The 21,668-nt window shown below is 47.3% G+C and overlaps 1 pseudogene; it reads left to right on the forward strand.

Moving 5' to 3' along the window:
* Positions 1-16,328: 16,328 nt before the first annotated feature.
* LOC113271007 (40S ribosomal protein S12-like) lies at positions 16,329-19,387 on the forward strand (annotated as a pseudogene).
* The last annotated feature ends 2,281 nt before the right edge of the window (positions 19,388-21,668 follow it).

Here is a 21,668-nt window from a genome sequence, read left to right on the forward strand (position 1 = left end):
CACTTATCACATAGCTAGTTTAGCTTTCATTCCTCCAGTATATTTGGGTCTCGAGATGGCAAAAGTTAGACTTCCTTCTCTGCAGGAGGTTGGGGCAGGGAAACCTACCCTTTTCTCCAGAAATATCCCTCTGTGTCCAATGTCTCCTGTGCCTCCTTGCAAAGCCAGATTTGTCGAGAAGTTTGGGGTGGGGTAGGGGTTGGCCCCACTATTCGGGACAGATCACAACCGGCGCAACTGAGCTGAACAAGTGCTGGGCTCCCATTCAGTGGGTTCCGCAGTTCGGGGGGGCCAGCTCTGGCCTCCAATACTACTGGCCCACCCCAGTCTCCTCTGCTGCCTGTCGCCATGAATCTGTAAATTCTACTGGAGAAGGGTCCTTCTCGGTTGTGTTCACCTCTATTTTCCTAGCACCTCTATCAGTGCTTAGAACATAGTGGGTGCTCAATAAGTCTTTGTAAGATGACTGAACGGATGAACCCACGAAATGACCCAGCAGACCAGGGTGGCCTTGCCTCCTACCTGCTTCTGAATCATAGCTCTTTCTACATTCTTCTCACCCAACCTGTTGGCTTTCCCTGGCTTGACTTTCTCAATTCTTTTTTGTGTCCGGCCTCCTACTATACCTTTTCCATGTCTCCTCCCCATTCCCAGCCCACAACCCGAGTGCTGCCTGGACTGCGAGCACAGTTGGCAGGGGCCTCAACCACAGCCGACCTATCTTGCTCGCTGGAGAGCCTCCTGTGGGGCTTGTGCCGTACCAAGTGCCTTACACACATTTTATTTAAGCCCGAGAACGATACGTGGATCCCATCTCCAGACAAAGCCAGCTACCCTCCACGTGCCCTCAGATCAGGCCTCCTCCCTCAGACCAAGGAAAGGGGTGCTTTTTCTGCCCTTTGTGCCCTGTTGACCCACCCACCTGTCCTTCCTTGGCTTTGCTTCCCACGGTCCCATTCAAGTGCCTTCACGAGAAACCTCCCAGAGTCTAACCCACCCCAACCATTGTAAGGCCCAAGTTCTGACTCTCCAGGATGCCTCGCCCTGAACCCACCTAGGGGATGACCCACCGGAGGACTGAGGCCCGGATTTCAGCTGCCAATTGTCGCAGATTCTCCCAGAGCCCCAATTCCCATCTCATCCCCTGACAATCCAGCCCAAGGGACCCACATCACTGTGTAGGGCATTCTCTGTATGCTTTGTCTCTAACCAAAGATTTAAAAATCTTTGCCTGGGAATGGAGTGAAAAGCATTTTTGGAAATATTCAAAACATGCATCTCCGTTCCTCAATGAGAACCAAAGCCGAAGATGTGACGTTTATAGGACATGTCAGTGGAAAAGATTACTTTTCTTAAAATACATTTGTTAAATGATAGGTAAAACAGCAAACGGATGGGAACCTACAACTGGGAGACATCACAGGAAGGGGAAAATATGATTTTTATTATAAACATATGCATTTTATTATTTCTCCCAGTGAGGATCGGGATTGAGAATCTGCAGCTGTGACAGGGCAGGGAGAGCGCCGTATTTTTAGACCTGTCACTTTAAAATATACCTTCTCCTGCTTTGCGGCAGCCTTTCTCTAAACAAGGCCCTCTTGGAGCCGGAACACAGGCGAAGATGAATATACATGGGAAACGAGTGACTACCTCCCCTGGCCCTCGGCAGCTCGGGCCACACTAGAACTTGGCTCGGCAACCCCTCCCCCCCGCCCCCGGCACCCAGGCCTCGATCCTGCCCCCCCCCCTCCTCTGGAACTCTGGAAAGCACCAGGGCCGCCCCACCTCCCTTCTCTAGTCCTACCTGGTACTGAGTCCTGTTGGTTCTTTCCCCAGAAGCCTCTTCTGCTGAGTACAAACGAGGGGCTACTGCTGGGGTGGGGGGCGCCTGGGTGCTGCGGACACATTTCCTTTCATCTACTCCACTTCCCCCAAGAGGTGAGCTCGGGGATTCGCGCCACTTACGGAGAAGGAGATGAGGTGCGGTTTCTCACCCCAGGTTAGGCAGCTCAGAGGTGCTGGATGGAGGGTTCGAACCCAGGCACGGCCGACTCTGAAGCCGCTGCCCGCGCCGCGCCGTAGGCTGTGCTGTGGCTCCATCAGGCCCCGCCAGTCCCGAGCGAGGCGCTACCCAGCCAGGGGCCACCGGCCTGCGGTCCCTCTGCCCCACCACTCCGACCCCAGCACTGGCGCTCGGAGCTACAGCCCGTGCCACAAATGCGTCTTTCTCGACCTCTCCGCCTTCCTGGGGTCCTGTGAATTCCCTGGGCATATTCCCGAATCCTCACCCTGGCCCCGAACACCCTTCCTGAGCCCACCTTACTCACCAGCTTCTCTCCAACGGTTACCCTTCCTCACCTCCTCCTCACAGACACCCACGCTGTTTCTGCTCATTCCTGCCTCAGTGTCCCCGCTGGCTGCCATGCCCCCCCCAAAGGCCGTCCCCCTGTCCCCTGATCAGTTCCTGCCCACACCTGCATGAAGGACCCCACAAAGAGGCGAGCCCTCCCATGGTGGGGTCCACTGCTTGGGTCTAGCTCCCTTACCACATCTTCGAATTGTCTCGCGTGGCTCTCTTCTGCCTACAACCCACTGACACCGTCCTCCTCTGGTGTCTGGCCTGGCACCCTGTCGGGGCACAGAGCAGGTGCCCAGTGGTTTCTGGCCTGTTTTGACTTGAGGCTACAAAGTAGCAGGCTGATGGGGTTTCCCCAAAGCCGAGGGGGTGTGGGGGGGGCGGGGGGAGGGATGTGACTTGGAGGGGAGCTACCACTTAGTTCACAGCCGAGCCAGCATCTCCACACCCCAGCTAGCTGTCCGGGGCGCTGCAAAGCACTGGGCCCGGCCTCTCCACCAAGTGATCTGCTCTGTCCGTGTCCTGAAGTCAAGCAGCCCTTTCTTCCTTGTGGCATCCAGAACCAAAGGCCTGGCACAAGTGGGAGTGACAGGCACTTTATTACCCACATGTCATCGCCTACATGGGGCTGCTCGGCCGACAAGAAGATGAGTTCTCCAGCCACTTTGCAAATGCCTGAATTATGGGTTTACTCAGTCTCTCATGCTGCCAGGCTCCACATTTTCGTTTACTGCTCTTGTTACCCTTGGCGTGGTTTCCGTGCCGGGGAAGGCAGAATTCTCCCAGGCTCACGGCTCCCTAGGGACTCCAAAAAATACCTTGCCTTAAACTCCAGCTCTTCTGTGGTTCAGAGGACTCCGTACCCCTTCCCCCGCCCACCTGCCCACGGCGCTGTCGGGGTCTCAGGCCCACGGAGGACCGTGGAGTCCACATCCACATCTTGGTCCTTGTTTTCAAAACCATTTCCTAGTGAAATATTGTCATTTTGGGAAACAAGTCTGTCAGGAAGTCATTTCAGGCAAAAATCAAACCCACAGCGCTCCACACAAACAGGCAGCCTGCAAAGCCCTTCAGCAGGGCTCCAAGAGCTGCCATTTGGAAGGGAGGTCAGGAAGCGGAGCGTAAACATCTGGTGTTCTAAAAGGCTGGCCTGGGGGCTGTGTGCAGATGTGAGAAGCCACAGGCCCCGGGGCCTGGCCCCTGAGTACCTTCTCCTTATTTTTTTTTCCCGGGATTGATTTTTGGCCACCGGGGCACTGAGTCACCCAGACCTCAATTAACACTGGAAATGCTACTCAAACAGATTGACTATTTATCAGGGCGATGGGCCATTTTCACTGAGTATTTATTTTTTAATTAGCCAAAGTGCTAATTTGCTTAGCATTTCTTGGCATAATTGGTGCTGAGAGGTCTTTGAATCTTCAGATGGTCCCTTTTGTCACTCACTTTCCAATTCACGCTGGCTCCTTGGGCATTTTGCAGAAATGGATTAACTCCGTATAGTCCAACACCTTTGTTTCCTGCAACTAGTGTGAAAACAAGCACTTTGACTCCTGGAGTGTCTCAAAAAGATGAGTTAACAATAGTAGACTCTTCTCAAAACACCTTTCATTGAAAAAGCGCACAGCGTGTCTCCCGAATGTTAACTACTTAAATCTCCCCCTACACCTGCATCCAGATAGCTCTCCCTGGATGAAATGTAGTCCCATCTAGAGTCAGATCCCCATGAGGAAGCTGTAATTGCTGGAGTTGCAAGTTGATGGACAGATTTTGGTTAACATCCAAAAACTTGCTAACGCTGTAACGAGATCTTCATTGGAGGTCCCATTGGATCAAGATCTCCCCCCAGCCCCACCATCTAATTGGAAAGATGATGCTTCTAGGCCTGTTTCTCAAGTGTAACCTATGGTCTGTAAGATGCCTTCCCTTTTCCAGTGGCTGGCTTAAAATGCGAGAACAGGATGTCCCGACGGTTGGGTGAAGATCCCAGCCAGAGCAAAAAGCAAATGGGAGGTGGAGGCAAATGCTGGCGCAATGCATTCTGGCTTGACTGCTAAAAGTGCCCCAGATGTTAACTAAGAGAACTGGGAGCTCTGCCGCTGGCCTGGGCAAAAAGGGATGTGGCTGGTAAGGAATCCAGCCACTTGCTATAAGAAGGAAGCTGGGGGACTCCCGGCTGGCTCAATCAGTAGAATGTGCAACTCTTGGTCTCGGGGTCATGAGTTCGAGCCCCAGGTTGAGAGTAGAGATGACTTAATTTAGAAAAAGAGAGAAAGAAGATGTGACCACCGGGGGGGTGGTGGTGGTGGACTCATTTCCTCTTTTCATCATTCAATTTATGATACATTAAGGATTCTTCCAGTCTGCCTTATTCTCCCCCTCCAAAGGCACTTTCCCTCACACCCCTTCTATAGAAAGGCAAGGCTCAAGAAGTTCAACATGAAGTGGATTTCTAGGGTGTTGGCCCCGGGGGAGTGATTTGCTTGCTTGTTTGTTTTTACCATGGCTCTCCCTCCCTCCCTTGGGGAAGCTTGGCTTACTTGGCAGCTGACCTTGGTAGAGCCTTCAATGCTACTCTGCAATCTTATTTTCGTCCTTAGTCATCTGGCCCTCCGATTCTCCACGATGGTGGCGATGACGCATCCCAGACTTATCACTCTTCAGGTCTCCAGCCCCGCCTCTGCTTCCCTCACTCTTGACAGGGTGCCTTGCCAATGTCCTACAGAGCTACATGCTATGGAATATGAACTTTCTTCTTCCTTCCCCCGTCTTCAGAGTTATCTGTAGGTATGTGTTTCCAGAACTGTCCTTTCTTCATTTCCCTCCAGTGTCAGCAAGCGGTGTCCTACCTCATCTCTGTGTCTTGATGTCAACCCCTTCCCGCTCTGAGTCCTTGATACGTGGCTCATCATGTCTACTTCCTATGTCTTCAAACTTTCCCTCTCTGCTTACCCCCCACCCCATAATTATGCTTAAGTTTCAATTTGGGGGACTCACCTTCTTTCACTTGCCTTTTAAATGTGGAGTTCCACAGGGCTCTGTCCCAAGATGCTCACAATCTCCCTATTGATCTCATGCACTTCCATTGTTCAAATACCTCCAAAACACCAAATTTCTCTCCGATAATACTCACTACTCTCTCCCCTCGTTTTCTTATGAGCTCCAGGCCCGTATTTCCAAATGCCTTCCAATGACAGCTCCACCTAGATATCCCATAGGCCTTTCAAACTTTGCCTGTCCAAATTAAAGACATCTTTCCCACCTCCCACTCTCAACTGGGTCCTTTACCTGTTTTCCCTCTCTCATTGATAACAACAGCAACCAGACACCTGGGTCCAAAACCTGGAAGTCACCACTTATGACTCCCTGATTTTGCACATTACATTGGATATTTACCTGATCATTCTACTTCCTTAATATCACTGTCTGATAATTCCATTCTCTCTGTCCATATTTTAGTAGTCAGGTAGTCGTGTCATGTCAATTCTACCTGCTTAACAATTCCAGTGGCTCTGTTCTTTATTCACCTCCCAATTTACTTATTTTTATTTATTTTTCTAAGTAGACTCTATGCCCAACGTGGGGCTCAAACTCATGACCCCAAGATCAAGAGTCATAGGCTCTACTGACTGACTAAGCCAGCCAAGCACCCCCACACTATTTTAGTAGTCACCTAACCGGTCTGCTTGCCCCCTCTAGGCCCCCCTAATCTGTGCCCCATACTGTAGAAAGAACAGACCAGTCCTTCCTCTGAACTAACCCGGCACATTATCTTCCCTCTACTATAAGTCAGTCCTCAGAACAGCACATATTATATGTTGCAATTGTCTGTTGACATGTCCGTGAGCCTCCCACTGGATTCAGAGTTGCTTGAGGGCGGGCTCACTCTTTAATTTGACCCACCGTTAATTCAGAGTAAATAAAAGTGATTCTGTTTAGTTGCATCTGATAAAAGACACTGTCGCCATACCTACCAGAATGGCTAATATTGAAAAAGACAGATAATACCAAGTGTTGGAACAACTTGAACTCTCTTACATTGCTAGGCAGAGTATAAATTGGTACAAACACATTGGAAAAGCAATGTGGCACTATGACAGCTAGGTAGATAGATGGAGAGAGATATATATCCTATGAATAAGCCAGATTCACTTTTAGGTATATTCACAACATAAATGTATACATACATGTACCAAAAAGACATACACAAGGGCATTCACACAACACTATTCATCGTAGCTCCCTAATGGACACAACACAGATGTCTGTTAACAAAAGAATACGATACGGCATTGAGAAGGAAAGAGCGATTTCTATTAAAAACGCGTGGAGAAATCTCACAATGTTGTGCGAAAGAAACCAAAGGGACTAATACTACAGCATTCCATTCATACAAAGTTAGAAGACACGCATGATTCCTCTATGGCATTAGCTGTCGGGTTAGTGACCACCCCTGCAGGGGAACGCATGACTGGGCGAGCACCTGGGAGGTTGGTGCTTCTACAACGCCGGCAACGCTCCGGTTCTGGATCTGGGTAATGGCCACATAGCTGTGTTCAGACTGAAAATTCATCAAGCTGACGCTTAGCATTCGTGTGCTTCTTATGCATATCTTATACTTCGTTGAAAAGTTTACTTTAAAAATTGCGTGTCTTGAACAATAGTAGTCATCTTTGCAACTTTCTAAGAGTTTTTCTGGCTTTGAAGGTGTTTCACGTACAAGTTGTCTCTTGAAATCCTCTCCTCCATTTCGAGGACGCCTTTCATCTCTTGCGTGGTCTGTTGCTGTTCTCCAGATGGGGCTCTCTGCTCTTCATCTGTCTCCTCCTCTCCACCCGCACTTCGTCCTCTCCACTAACACCCACATCTGTTCGCACCCTCCTCCTCTACTCGAAATCCTTTAGTGGATCCTCTTCATGGAACAAAGGCATGGAAACATAGCCACGGACTGGAAGACGGAGGTCTAAGAGAAAGAGGCGTCAGTGAGGACACTTGGCAGCTGGGTGACGTAGGGGAGGTGTCCTGAACAAAAATACAAAAGGCAAGAAGGTGAGTAAACCCTGGAGGGGAGTGATGGGCTCAGATTAGTCCATACTGAGTTCAAAGTTAGTGGCTAACAAAATTGGGTGGAGGATCCAGGTCTAAAGATCTAATCCAAGATTCAACATACTGGAACAAGTTGGGTACGTAAGGAAGAGTAGTGAATCAACACCTCGGATCAAACCTACACAAAGAGAGACGGATTTGAGAGAACAAGGGGTGACTTCTCATCAGGTGATTTTCTTTCTTTCTTTTTTTTTTTCTTAAGACTTTATGTATTTATTTGTCAGAGAGAGAGCACAAGCAGCGGGAGCAGCAGAGGCAGAGGGAGAAGCAGGCTCCCCACTGAGCAAGGAGCCCAATGTGGGACCCAATCCCAGGACCATGAGATCATGACCTGAGCCAAAGGCAGACGCTTAACCAACTGGGCCACCCAGGTGCCCCTCATCAGGTGATTTGACTCTGAAAGAAGTTATCCCCTCCGCTAGAGTTGATCGCACCTGAAAACTCAAATCAGTGCAGCAAATAATAACTACATTCCACTAACCCAGTGCCCACTCCTCACGTCGTCCATGTGCACTTAGCACTGGTCAGGATGTACAGCTGCAAGGGCCACCCAAAAGCTGCAGTGACGCCGAGTGTACCGCAGAGCTATCTCTGTGGCCTGCCTCAGCCCCTGCGCAGACTCCAGGGCGGGACTCCTTCCATCACCGTCGCTAATAGCCGGGAGTCCGCAGAAGAAACCACAGTCCCATCCCCAATCCTCAGCTCCTCCCCAAGTACATAGGGCTGAGAAAGAGACACTGTTCCCTCCACTCAATCATGGCAGCACGGGCATGGTGCTGAGGCCCTTCTGTGGACCTTACCCTCAAAGGTAACCCCTCCCACTATCCCCTTGTAGATCAAAACTCTCGTTTTTCTTTCTTTTTTTTTTTTGAAGATCTTATTTATTTATTTGACAGAGACAGCCAGCGAGAGAGGGAACACAAGCAGGGGGAGTGGGAGAGGAAGAAGCAGGCTCCTAGCGGAGGAGCCCGATGTGGGGCTCGATCCCAGAACGCTGGGATCACGCCCTGAGCCGAAGGCAGACGCTTAACGACTGTGCCACCCAGGTGCCCCAAAACTCTCATTTTTCAATCAGTCTTCAGTTACGTTCGCCAACCCTTTATTCTTAAGCCCAAAATAACTCTTTTTTGGTATTTATTATATATTGCCCAGATTGGGTTGGGGGAGAAGCTGGTTGTCATACATATATACATCTATAGTATATTATTATTTTAGTTATAAGAAATATATATATATATGTTATATAAACACATTTGGATATATACACATAAAAAATATATATATATGAAAAAATGGGGCACCTGGCTGGCTCAGCCAGTAGAGCATGCAACTCTTGATCTCAGTTATGAGTTCATATCCCATGTTGGGTGTGGAGCGTACTTAAAAACATATATATATATGTGTGTGTGTGTGTATGAGTTAAAGATTTTATTTATTTATTTGACAGAGAGAGAGCAGAAGCAGGCAGAGTGGCAGGCAGAGGGAGAGGGGGAAGCAGGGTCCCTGCTGAGCAAAGAGCCTGACATAGGGCTTGATCCCAGGACCCTGGGATCTAACCCAAGATGAAGGCAGATGCTTAACTGACTGAGCCACCCAGGTGCTCCTACTTAAAAAAATATGTACATATATATTATATATGAAAAAATGTAAGGAAATATACCAAAAGGTTAATAGTAAGTGTCTTTTAGAAATGAAATTATGGGTAGTTTTATTTTCTTCTTTGTGTTTCTCTATGTCATATCATTTATAAATGCACATACATTATGTTTTTAACAAGGCGAAAATTCCCCAATGTCTTCTTTTACTCAAAAATTAGAAAGCATTTCCACTTCCGGGGTGGTAGTATAAGCTGTTAACAGCACAACCTCCTTGAAGATAGCAACTACAAACTCTGAGAAAAAAAATAAAAGGAAAAAGAAAGAAACCTAGAGATTCTGGAGAGTAAAAAACAAAACAAGGGGCCCCTGGCCAGCTTGGTTGGTGGAGCACATGACTCTTGGTCTCAGAGTTGTGAGTGTGAGCCCCATGTTGGGTGTAGAGATTACCTAAAAATAAATAAAATCTTAAAAAAAAAAACAGGCAGATTTTGGATGGGAGCTGAAATGGGGAAGAAAGGACTGGCATGGGGTGAATTTCCATTTTTACAGCTTATAGTCTGAGCCCAGATTACCATTGCAGCATGGCACAAGACAGCTGAAACTCCAATAGAAAACCTTACACCTTTCTGGCCTGAAGAACCAGATGTCAGAACTCAGGGTAAGTACAGCCACTTGAAAATGCCAGGAGAATCCTGGAAAGGAGAGAAGCAGAACAGATAAGCTCCATATTCTGTGCATAAACTTAGCCAAGGTCTCTGGCTGACCCCAGGACCCTTGAACCACACATGCCTGGGGCAGATTCAAAACACATTACAGCTAGGGCTAAAAGATGTGAACTGATAATTGAGCTGATGTCTTCCATAGGTGAGATAGAGTTTGCAGTCTGAGCCTAACCAAGTTAATTTCTTGCTAAAACAAAAAACATCAACATTTTTGGAGGAATATACAAAAATCCAGAGTCTCTACAAACTCACAGTTACGGTGCCCAGTATATGATCAGAATGACCAAATATACAAAACCAAAACAAACAAACAAAAAACAAAAACAGGGGCACCTGGGTGGCTCAGTCAGTTGAGCATCTGCCTTCGGCTCAGGCTGTGATTGCAGGGTTGTGGGATCAAGCCCCGCATGGGGCTCCCTGCTCAGCGGGAGCCTGCTTTTCCCTCCCCCACTCCCCCTGCTAGTGCTCTCTCTCTCTCTCTCTCTCTGTGTCAAATAAATAAATAAACCTTCAAAAAACAAAACAAAACCAAAAACAAAACCCCCAAAAATAGGAAAATGTGTCCCACCCACTCTCAAGACAAAACACAATCAGCTGAGCTCAACACAGGGATTACCCAGAAGTTGAAATGATCAGGCAAAGACTTTGAAGGAGGTATTATAACTCTGGTCAATGAGTTGAAGAAAAATACGCTTGTAATGAATGTAAAAAAGAAGGAAATCTCTTTTAAAAGATTTAAAAGAAAAAAAGAAATTAGAAACTATAAAAAATGAATGAAATTCTAAGACCAAAAATATAGTATTTGGGGAAAAAAACCCTGAATGGACTCAAAAGAAGCATGGAAAAGACAGAGAAAAAGTGAGCAAATGTGAAGAGACCACTAGAAATTCTCTGGTCTAAAGAAGAGAGAGAACAAAGATCAGAAAATAAAATGACCAGAGCCACAGGGATCTGTGAGACAGTATCAAAGATCTAACATACAGGGAATTGTCCCGGAAGGAGAGAAGAGGGAAGAAAAAACCTTTTAATAATGGCAAAAACATTCCAAAATTTGGTGAACACTAGACTGGCTAAATGTGAAGAAAACCATGCCTAACCCATCATAATCAAGTGGATGAAAGCCAAAGATAAAGAGTGAATCTTGCGTGTAGCCAGAGAGACACCAAATATTGTATAGAGAGGAATGAGCATTCGAATGACCATGGTCTTCTTCCCAGAAACCATGAAGGACAAAGACAGTTGGAACATCTTTAAAGTGCTAAAAGAAAAGTTGTCAACCCCAAATTCCATAACCAGTGGAAGAATTCTTCAAGAGTAAAGATGAAGGGCACCTGGCTGGCTCAGTGGGACAGTGTGTGACACTTGATCTCGAGGTCACGAGTTCGAGCCCCACCATGGGTGCAGAGATGACTTAAAAGAAAAAATATTTTAAAAAACAAAGTAGGGGCGCCTGGGTGGCACAGCGGTTAAGCGTCTGCCTTCGGCTCAGGGCGTGATACTGGCATTCTGGTATCGAGCCCCACGTCAGGCTCCTCCACTCTGAGCCTGCTTCTTCCTCTCCCACTCCCCCTGCTTGTGTTCCCTCTCTCGCTGGCTGTCTCTATCTCTGTCAAATAAATAAATAAAATCTTTAAAAAAAATAAAATAAAAAACAAAGTAAAGATGAAACAAAGACATTTCGGGTGAAAGAAAACTAGGAGAACTCGTTGTCAGGAGACCTGCGCTATAGGAAATAAGAAGTTCTTCAGACAGATGGGAAATCATACCAGAGGGAAACTCAGGAAAGAATGAAGAACATATGCGATAGTGCCCAAATATAAACTCGGTAATCAAAGTATTTAGCCAAATGTCTAGGTATAAAATACTGCAAGGGGCTTAAGGGCTTACAAAAGATATCGAAAGGATTTACTGAAAAGACGGGATTCACATAGTATCAGTAAAGCCATAAGCAGTTTCCTACTATTAAAGGCATGGTTAGTCTCCCTTCTTCTTCACTGTAAATACGTGAAGGCTTTAACCAGTGTGGCTGAAGGAGGCGTCTCAGAGATGGTCGAAATGGATCATTTCATATGTGACTCAAGGAGGTCTTTGTTTCACGGTGGCCAGTCTGTACTGGGATGGTGACTTCTCTCTTCTCTCTTTGCCATTTTTAACGAACTCTGTTGCTTTTCTACTTGTCCGCAGGGGATACACGTGCACTGCTGAATACCTGGAAACTTCCAGTTATATCTAGAAGTGTGATTTACATATAAAACTCCAATGAAATGTGCTTGTTAAGTTTTACTGAATTTAGAATAAAAATTACGATGAAATAGTATTTGAAAACAATTATAAAAATCACTTTCAAACACAATACCGAAAGAACTGTGGCTGTGATATTTCTTCTATACACTGTTAATGCAAATTGCTATGACCTTCTTGAGAAGCAAAATGTTAGCAAGAACTTAAAAATGTTCATCCCACTTTGAGGAATTTCATTCATTAAAAAAACCAAGAAGGGGGCACCCACCTGGCTCAGTCGGTTAAGCATCTGATCTCAGCTCAGGTTTTGATCTCGGGGTTGTGGATTCAAGCCCCTCATTGGGCTCCACCCTGGGCATGGAGCCTACTTCAAAAAAGAAGAAGAAGAAGCAGAAGCAGCAGCAGCAGGAGGGGGAGGGGAAGGAGAGGAGGAGGAGATGAAGAGGAAGAAGCGGAAGAAGAAGAGGAAGAAGAGGGAGAAGAAGGAGAAGAAAAAGAAGCGGAAGAAGCAGCCCTGCTTATGAAGGTGTTCAGTATAATGGCAAATAGAGTGAGGCTGAAAACAACCATTCCCAAGAGGAGGGAGATGACTAAGCAAACACCTGTCCATTAAAGGGATAGAATATTAGGGAACTATTGGGGCACCTTAGTGGCTCGGTCAGCTAAGCGTCAGATTCTTGATTTTGGCTCAGGTGATGACCTCAGCGTTGTGGGATCGAGCCCTGCGTCAGGCTCTGTGCCAGGCGTGGAGCCTGCTTATGATTCTCTCTCTCTCTCCCTCTCTTAAAACACATATTAGGAAACTATTGAAATACATTATTAGAAAAATAAATAATAGCACATAAAAACATGTGTACTCTGATGCTCGGTAACAAAAGCAAATTACAAAATTACGTGCGTATCACGATTATGACGGGACACATACACGTATTAATTTATTTGAAAAACTTTATTGACCATTTACTTTTACCAGGTGTTGTATTATGTGCAGGAGACATGAACGTGAAAAAACATGGGCCCTGCTCTGCAGGAGATTCAGTCTAATTGCAGGTCATACAATCAAAGTGAAAAGTGTGGGGCACCTGGCTGGCTCAGTCAGCAGAGCGTGTGACTCTATCTCAAGGATGCGGGTTCAAACGCCATGTTGGGCGTAGAGATTCCTTACAAATAACATCTTAAAAAGAAGCGAAAAGTGTTATAATCCACAAACTGCTTTTGGAGGGCAGAAGGAACATTAAAGCCCACTGAAAAGTAAGGGAAGACTTCACAAAGGAGCTAAGATATAGGCGGACGATAATGAGAGGGAATATAAACAGAAATCAGTTGTATCAGTGCGGAAAGATTAGGAGTCATTTATCTTTCCACTTTCTAAGTCTTTATAATGTTAACTGTTTTCATAATGAAAAAATTGAAGCTGTAAAAATAAAACCTTTTACATCTGCTACTGTGGGAAAGCTGCGTGCAAAATAAACCACAAATATACTGTAAAAATAAAGAAAATACATTTTGAAAGAAAACGTAAAAGGCTCTCTGGACATCTTCCTCCTGATCACTTCACATAGGGATGGGCCAGACAGCTCTCCTGAGTGGGCAACGACATTTCCTGGCCCCCCCTAGCATGACGCGACACTTACAACGTCTACCCCAAATGGTGGCCGACTTACCTCCTTCACTAGGTTTATTAATAGTCTGGAGTCTTCAGTTTGGGGTTTCTGTTTTGTTTTGTACCTGAAGCTAGGAAGTGGCCATGCCAGCAGAACTCCTCAGATTTCCAGGGGGCAATACGAGTTTCGTGGGTTGAATGGTTGCCCCACGAAAAGATGTGTCCGTGTCCTAACCTCCAGAAACTGTGATTATGACCTGACTTGGACAAAGGGTCTTGGCAGACAGAATTAAGCTAAGGATCTTGAAATGAGATCACCCGAGATTTAGGATGGGCCTTCTAAGAGAAAGGCAGAGGAAGATTTGGGACGGGACACATAGGAAGAGAATTGTGTGAAGACGGAATCAGGAGATTGGAATCATGCAGCCCGCAGACGAGGAACGCCGAAAGCCACCAGGAGAAGAGGCAAGGAAGCTGTGATGGTTAATTCTAAGTGTCACCTTGGCTGGACCACAGGATACCCAGATACTTGCTCAAATATGATTACTCTGAGCGTTTCTGTGACAGTGCGTTTCTGATGACATTAACATCAGATCAGAGGGCTTTGGGTAAAGCAGGTTGCCCTCCGGAAGGTAGGCAGGCTTCATCGGAGCAGTTGAAAGCCAGACTAAAACAAAAAGATGACCCCGCCCGCACCCCCAGCAAAATAGAGTTCTTCAGCCTGCTGACTTTTTTTTTTAAGATTTTATTTATTTATTTGACAGAGAGAGAGAGGCAGCGAGAGAGGGAACACAAGCAGGGGGAGTGGGAGAGGAAGAAGCAGGCTCCCAGCGGAGGAGCCCGATGTGGGGCTCGATCCCAGAACACCGGGATCACGCCCTGAGCCGAAGGCAGACGCTTAATGACTGAGCCACCCAGGAGCCCCAGCAGGCTGACTTTCAACTTGATCTGAGACATTAGCTCAGGCTTTCAGCATCCAACTGGAACATTGGTTCTGCTGGGTCTCTCTACCCTGCCAGCCCACCCTGCAGATTTTGGACTTTTGAGCCTTCACATTCCTTATGATGAATCTCTCTCTCTCTCTCTCCATATAATATACATATATCCTATTGATTCTGTTTTTCTGGGGAAGCCTAACACCCAAGGATACTCCCCTAAAGGCTCTAGAGGAAGATAGCTCTGCCGACACCTTGATTTCAGACCCCTGGCTTCTGGAACTGAGAGAATGCATTCAAATTGTCTTGAGCTTTCCACTTTGTGGTAATTTCTTATGTCGAAAGTTAAGAAACTCGGAGAGTGACCATGGCTTCTGACTTTTCAAGAATCTGGGCCAGGAGGCCTTTGGACCATTTTCAGAAACATGGACTTCCATGGGCATTTTTATTTTATTTTTTTAAGATTTTATTTATTTGAGAGAGAAAGAGAGTGCACGAGCAGGGGGGAGGGACAGAGGGAGAGAGAGAAGCAGGCTCCCAGCTGAGCAGGGAGCCCCACATGGGGCTCGATCCTAGAACCCTGGGATCATGACCTGAGCCGAAGGCAGACGCTTCACTGACTGAGCCACCCAGGCGCCTCTTCCATGGGCATTTTCACATCCAACGTAGGAGTTAGGGACATGTGCAAGAGTGAGAAGTCACGACGTCATGGAAACACCCACACAGACCTGGATTCAAATCCTGACTCTAGCACTTACTGCCTGGGGGTGGGGGGGAGGAAGCGTAAGAGCCTCACTCAGCCTCCGAGAAGCTACGTCCTCATCTAAGCAATGACGGGTCCTATGAGGAATGGACATCGTGTAGGTCCCGTGCCTGGCCCACGGTACTAATGGTAAATTGTGCCTCTTCTCCTCCCCCCAGGCCCTTCTTGTTCCCCTGTGAGCTCCATAGGCAATCCCATCCGGCCTGACATCCCTTGACTCCGGCCAGAATGCCTGAACCATTTCTCCAGCTTGTGTAGTGAGCGCCCTGTTCTTGTCTCAGGAGAAGGCACCCCTTTAACCCCCCCCCCAAAAAAATCCTATTCCTCCTGAGAGGCACAGCTCATGCTCCCCTGCCCCAGGAGGTCTTGCAATGCCCAGGCCAGGGTCCTCCCACCCTCCTCTGAACTCCTAGCGCACATTCTCTGAACAATTCCTCTGGCTCTTAGTGGCATCTACCTTTTACTCCCTCTCTTCCGGTCTGTGCAGCCAGTTCCCAGCACGCCGTCAGGCAGTTTGGGAACTGGAAACCATTTCCCACAGAAACAATGGGGGATGGATGATTATCAGACTAGCGAAAAGAGTACTCAATACTTAACTGGGCTTTGAGCTTCTGGAAAGCAGGCCTCACATACATTCCAAGTATTATAATTATGATCCGTTCTGCATAAGGAGAAGCAAGATAGACGGTGGCCCTCTGTTCTGGCGGCACCATCTTGCACCGCCGCCTCCTGGGCTAATATCCATCCAGCCTCGGCTTCCCATGTGGTCCCAGCAAGGCCACCCACCTGTCGCCCAGGGCCCTGGGGCCTCTGGGAGTCTGACTCACGGTGCTAGGAGGGGCTTCAGAGAGTCACCAGGGCCAGTCCCCTGCTGTCAGGCAGGTCAGAACCAGACCATGCACCCAGGCGGGTGGCCGAAGAGGTCAAGAGAACGGCCACCGGCCCAGCCGGGCACCTGGCACAGAGCTGAAGCGACCCGACAGCACAGAGTGCTTGCCCAGATGCACCAGGGAGGGCATCCGGGAGGAGGGGGCCTCCTCGCCCTCGTTTGTGGCCTGGTGGCAGTGGCAGCAGGCTGCGGAGGGACTGGAGGAGCCGGCCTGGCCCACGTGGAGGCCGAAGTGAGCCTGGACACCTCTCCCGGGACAGGGCTGCCTTTTTCAGCCCCAGCTCGAGCCTGGACAGCCACCTGCCCTTTCACTGGGATGAGGCTCAGAGAAGGGAGGTCCCTTCCTCTTGCAGCTCGGGGTTGGGGGGGGCTCTTCCTCTGGCCCACAGGGAGAGGAAGAGCAGCTGAGCTTTCTGTCTGGGGCTCAGAGACAGGATGGAAGTCGGGTCTGGGTTAGTCCATTTAACTCCAGTTAGCGTCTGCTCCTCGACCCTCGAACTAGCATTATCAGCCTCACCTGGGAACTTATTAGAAATGCGGACGCCCAGGAGCGCCTGGCTGGCTCCGTCCGGTAGAGCATGAGACTCTTGATCTAGGGCTCTTGAGTTCAAGCCCCGGCACACTGGGCATCGAGCTTACTTTAAAAGTAAATAAATAAAACTTAAAAAGTACTGCAAAAACAAAACAAACGAACGAAAAAGTCTCGCTATTAAAAACGGGGGGGAATAAAAAGAAATGCAGACTCCCAGCCCCCACCTCACGACTTCTCATTCAAAATCTGCATTTTAATGGGATCCCCAGGTGATTGGTATGTGCATTCAAGTCAGAGAAGCCCTGCCTTAATTGTTAAAGGCAGACTGGAATAAAACCTCCATTTGCAATTTGATGATCTGGGACGGCAACGGTGGTTCCGTCCACGGTCAAAGCATAAAACCTTCCGAGGCCAGGTTGGGGTCAATCAAAGCCAAATCCATTACAGCCCCGCGCAGCCTCCGCAGACACTCAAAGAGGTGTAATTTCCAGCTGGAATACACAAGGGACTTCTGTGATGCGTGTCCATACCCAGCGACTGCTGGGTATTTCTATATGTGTTTATCTTACCATCAACTAGACTGTAAGGTTTAAAAGGCCAGGAATCATACTGTATGAGTGTATATATTATGGGAGAAAAAATGGTATATAATTAGCACAAGCTTTGAAGTAAGCGGACCTGCCTTCCGGGCCCAGAATTTCCACTACCTTACTGCGTGGTCTTAGCCATGGCACGCGGTCTTTGGGAACCTCGGTGTGGTCACCTGTATCGCTAGTAGTAGTGAGAGCCTACCTCCCAGGATAGTTGGAGGATGAAATGAGTAAGCATCAAAAAGGTACCCAGTAGGGGCGCCTGGCTGGCTCAGTCGGTATGACCTATGACTCTAGATATCGGGTCGTGAGTTCGAGCCCCATGTTGGGCATGGAGATTACTTTTAAAAAAATGTACCTGGTAGCGCACCTGGGTGGCTCTTCGATTAAGCATCTGCCTTTGGCTCAGGTCATGATCTCTGGGTCCTGGGATTGAGCCCCGGGTTGGGGCTCAGTGGGGAGTCTGATTCTCCCTCTCCCTGTCCCTCCCCCCATTAATGGTCTCTCTGTCAAATAAATAAATAAAATCTTTAAAAAATTAAATAAATAAAAAATGCGCCTGATAAACAACAGGCACTCCATGAAACAGCTCCGCCTTTCCCTATGAATCTCCGTCCCTCCAGGGCCTAGCTCCAGGCCAGCACATTTTAAATGCTAAATAAAAACACACCAGGTAAATAAAACATGCTAGGTAAATAAAAATAGGCTAGGTGATGGACCCCTTAGATGGTCCTTAATAAACCGCATTTTAAATAAACAGCTCTTACTGTTAAAAAAAATCCTTTGAGCAGAATTTTGGTCTAATGCCATTTAAATGAAAAACAACCACCACCACTAAGGAAAGTTCCCTTAGGCACTGAGGAGATGAGGACTCAGGGGAGTGGAGCTAGTTTTAGCAGGAGATGCGTACAGGGTCGTGAAGGTGGTCCAGGTGAGAGGTTGCAACTGCTTGGACTAAGGTCATGACAGGAGGTGTAGGGAAATGACTGACTTCAGAGTGTATTTTCAAGATAGTCATGATATGGCATATTAACATTCTTGGGTACATTAAGTTAGAAAATGGATGTAAAAGTTTTCTCATATTTGGGGTATCAAGATGATAGACAACTCTAAAAGACTAAAAATAAATCATGCAAATAAAAGGGTTATATCCTAAGGTTAATATAGAGAGTTCTTTAAATTTCTGCTCAAAATTAAAGACACAGTAGTCTGTAAATTTATTTTTACTATTAATCTTTTTATTGATAAAGTGAAACATGTTGAAAATTGCAAAAAAAAAAAAAAATAACTTGTAGGGTGCCTGGAGGGCTCAGTCAGTGAAGTGTCTGCCTTTGGCTCAGGTCATGATCCCAGGGTCCCGGGTTTGATCCCCGCCTGGGGCTTTCTGCTCAGCGGGGAGTCTGCTTCTCCCTCTCCCTTTGCCCCTCCCCCCACCTCGTGCTCTCTCTAGCTTGCACTCCTTCTCTCAAGTAAATGAATAAAATCCTTTAAAAAATAAATAACTTACTGTTTTCCTGTTTTTCCAAATATCAACGCAAATCATCCTCGTTGTGGACATTTTTGGAAAACACAGGAAAGTATAATAAATAGCCAGCTCTTTACAGAGGCTCGAGGGCATTCAAGACTCAGCTCCAGCCCTGGCCCGGAGGAAGGCCCTGCTGCCGGAGGTGTCCTGGACGTTAATACTGCTTTACAAGAGGTGCGGAAGCCCGCCTTCATGCAGGATGGCCCAGCACCGGGAATTCGCAAAAGCTGCCAGAGCCTTCGACAAGGCCAAGCCCACCTTTGTGTGTTTGCATCCAACTGTGACGAGCCTGTGTATGTCCAGTTGGTGGAGGCCCTTTGTGCCGAACACCAAATCAACCTAATTAAGGTTGATGACAACAAGAAACGAGGGGAGAGAGGAGCGCTCTGCAGAACGGACACAGGGGAGAGCCCCCCGGCAAAGTGCTGGCTTGCAGCTGTGTTATAGTGAAGGACGACGGCAAAGAGTCTCAGGCCAAGGATGTCATGGAGGAGTACTTCAAATGCAAGAAACGAACAAATTAAAAAGTTGGCTCTTGTTCCTCAAAGGAAAAAAAATCTAAAATTTGCTATATTACCAGCATCCAGCCACATACCATGTTGATGCTAACATTTTGGAATATTTCCTTCCATTATTTCTCTGTCTCTTATATTTATATAATATAAATATTACTATCTCTTTGATATTTATATAATATAGATAAAGAGAGACGGTGGAGGGGGGTAGGGCCACCAAGCTGGCTCGGTCAGTGGAGGGTGTGACTCTCGATCTCAGGGCTGAGTTCGAGCCCCACCTTGGGTGCAGAGATTACTTTAAAAAATAAAATCTTTTGGGGCACCTGGGTGGCACAGCGGTTAAGCATCTGCCTTCGGCTCAGGGCGTGATCCTGGCGTTATGGGATCGAGCCCCACATCAGGCTCCTCTGCTGGGAGCCTGCTTCTTCCTCTCCCACTCCCCCTGCTTGTGTTCCCTCTCTTGCTGGCTGTCTCTATCTCTGTCGAATAAATAAATAAAATCTTTTTTAAAAAATAAAAATAAAAATAAAAAATAAAAAATAAAATCTTTTTTAAAAAGAGAGAGAATCTGAATATGAAGATCAAAATAATTACCTGTTATTACTGTTGTTTTATACAAAAGTTTCTTGGTCTCAGAAGACAATGGGCCAGCTGGGTTTCCTTCCTCGCTGAGCACTGAGGGCTCTGGAAACCCAGGCCTGGAAACCAGCCACACTAAGACATTTCCCTGGTTCCGTGGCTCACCTCAGATCGCCATGTGATGTGTGCTATGTAACCATGCTTTAGAAGAGAATATGCCGAATAGAAAGTGGGGAAGTAAGAACACATCTGAACTGGTGATCAGTCCAATACAATCCATGTTTCAAACCCAATGGCATTTTCTAGCAAAATAAGGAGAAGTTGAAATAAGGGGCTGGGAGACAAGTGCCTTTGAAAACTGAACTCTGGGGGCACCTGGCTGGCTCAGGCGGTGGAACGTGTGACTTTTTTTTTTTTTAAGATTTTATTTATTTATTTGACAGAGAGAGAGAGACAGCCGGCGAGAGAGGGAACACAAGCAGGGGGAGTGGGAGAAGAAGAGCAGGCTCCCATTAGAGGAGCCTGATGTGGAGCTTGATCCCAGAACCCTGGGATCACGCCCTGAGCCGAAGGCAGACGCTTAACGACTGAGCCACCCAGGCGCCCCGGAACGTGTGACTCTTGATCTCAGGATCGTGAGTTCGAGCCCCACACTGGGTGGAGAGCTTGCTTTAAAAAAAATAATAAAATGCGATTTCTAAAAAAAAAAAAAAAAAAAAAAAAAAAGCAAAGCGAAGAAAGAAAACTTAACTCTGCTTTGTCTAATATAAACCCTCTAAGCCCACACAGTTTCTACTTTAATTGGGAGAGAAAGAGGCGGTGCTTGAAACTGAGCAGGAAACACATTCTTTGATGGATCTAGGGGAGAGGAAAGCATGTCTCTCCATCATTGGTCTTTCTCCGCCCAGGCCTGACCCCAGGCTTTCGTAGCCTGGATAAATGCTGTTTCTCTTCTGTCCTTTGTCCAAATATTGGTCTTGATCCTAAAGGCCCTAGGTTTGAAGTAGGTTGGCAAGGTTTCGAATCCTCCTTTCTGCCACTTGTAATACACATCCCTGGCCTTGGCTGCCACAGGGAACCCCTCAGTTTCCACATCTGTAAAATGAGGATAATGATGTTACCTCTCTCCTTGGGTTATTATTCATTGAGATAGCCTCCAAACCGTGGGCACAGAGAAAGTACTCAATAAATGAGAGAGTGCAGGATTCCCTCCTCATTGTACCCGATAGACTCTGTAGCTTCACCAAATCCTTGAAGCTGATTCCATGCCTGGAGCCCAGGCTCTTCTGCTTTTACCTGGTCCAAACCGTTGCTTCTAAATCCATCTTTCTCACACCTGCAACTTGGGCCACATTGAGGGGGTTGGCCCTGCCATTTTCCCCTCCCAAGCTCATCCCCCACTGCCCCGTCCCTTCCTCCCCACGAAGCACTTTCATCCATTTCTTCCTCTCACCAGGTCTCCCTGAACATGAGGACGGGACAAACTCCCAGGCTTTATTCACTAAGCCATCCTTCATTCAAATCCCACTCACTTCAAAAGGCTTGCTTAAAAAACAGACAAAACGAGTAATCAAACTCAAGGGGGATAAAGGTGCTCCCCTCGCTGTAAATCACAGCATAGTAACCGTGGAAGAACGAAACAACCAAGTTTTACAAAGGTGACAGCCCGCTCAGAGAATGCGCCCCCGCCGTAGGTAAGAGCGCATATTGG

The sequence above is a fragment of the Ursus arctos genome, chromosome X (assembly GCF_023065955.2).
Source record: "Ursus arctos isolate Adak ecotype North America chromosome X, UrsArc2.0, whole genome shotgun sequence".
NCBI classification, from domain to species: Eukaryota; Metazoa; Chordata; class Mammalia; order Carnivora; family Ursidae; genus Ursus; species Ursus arctos.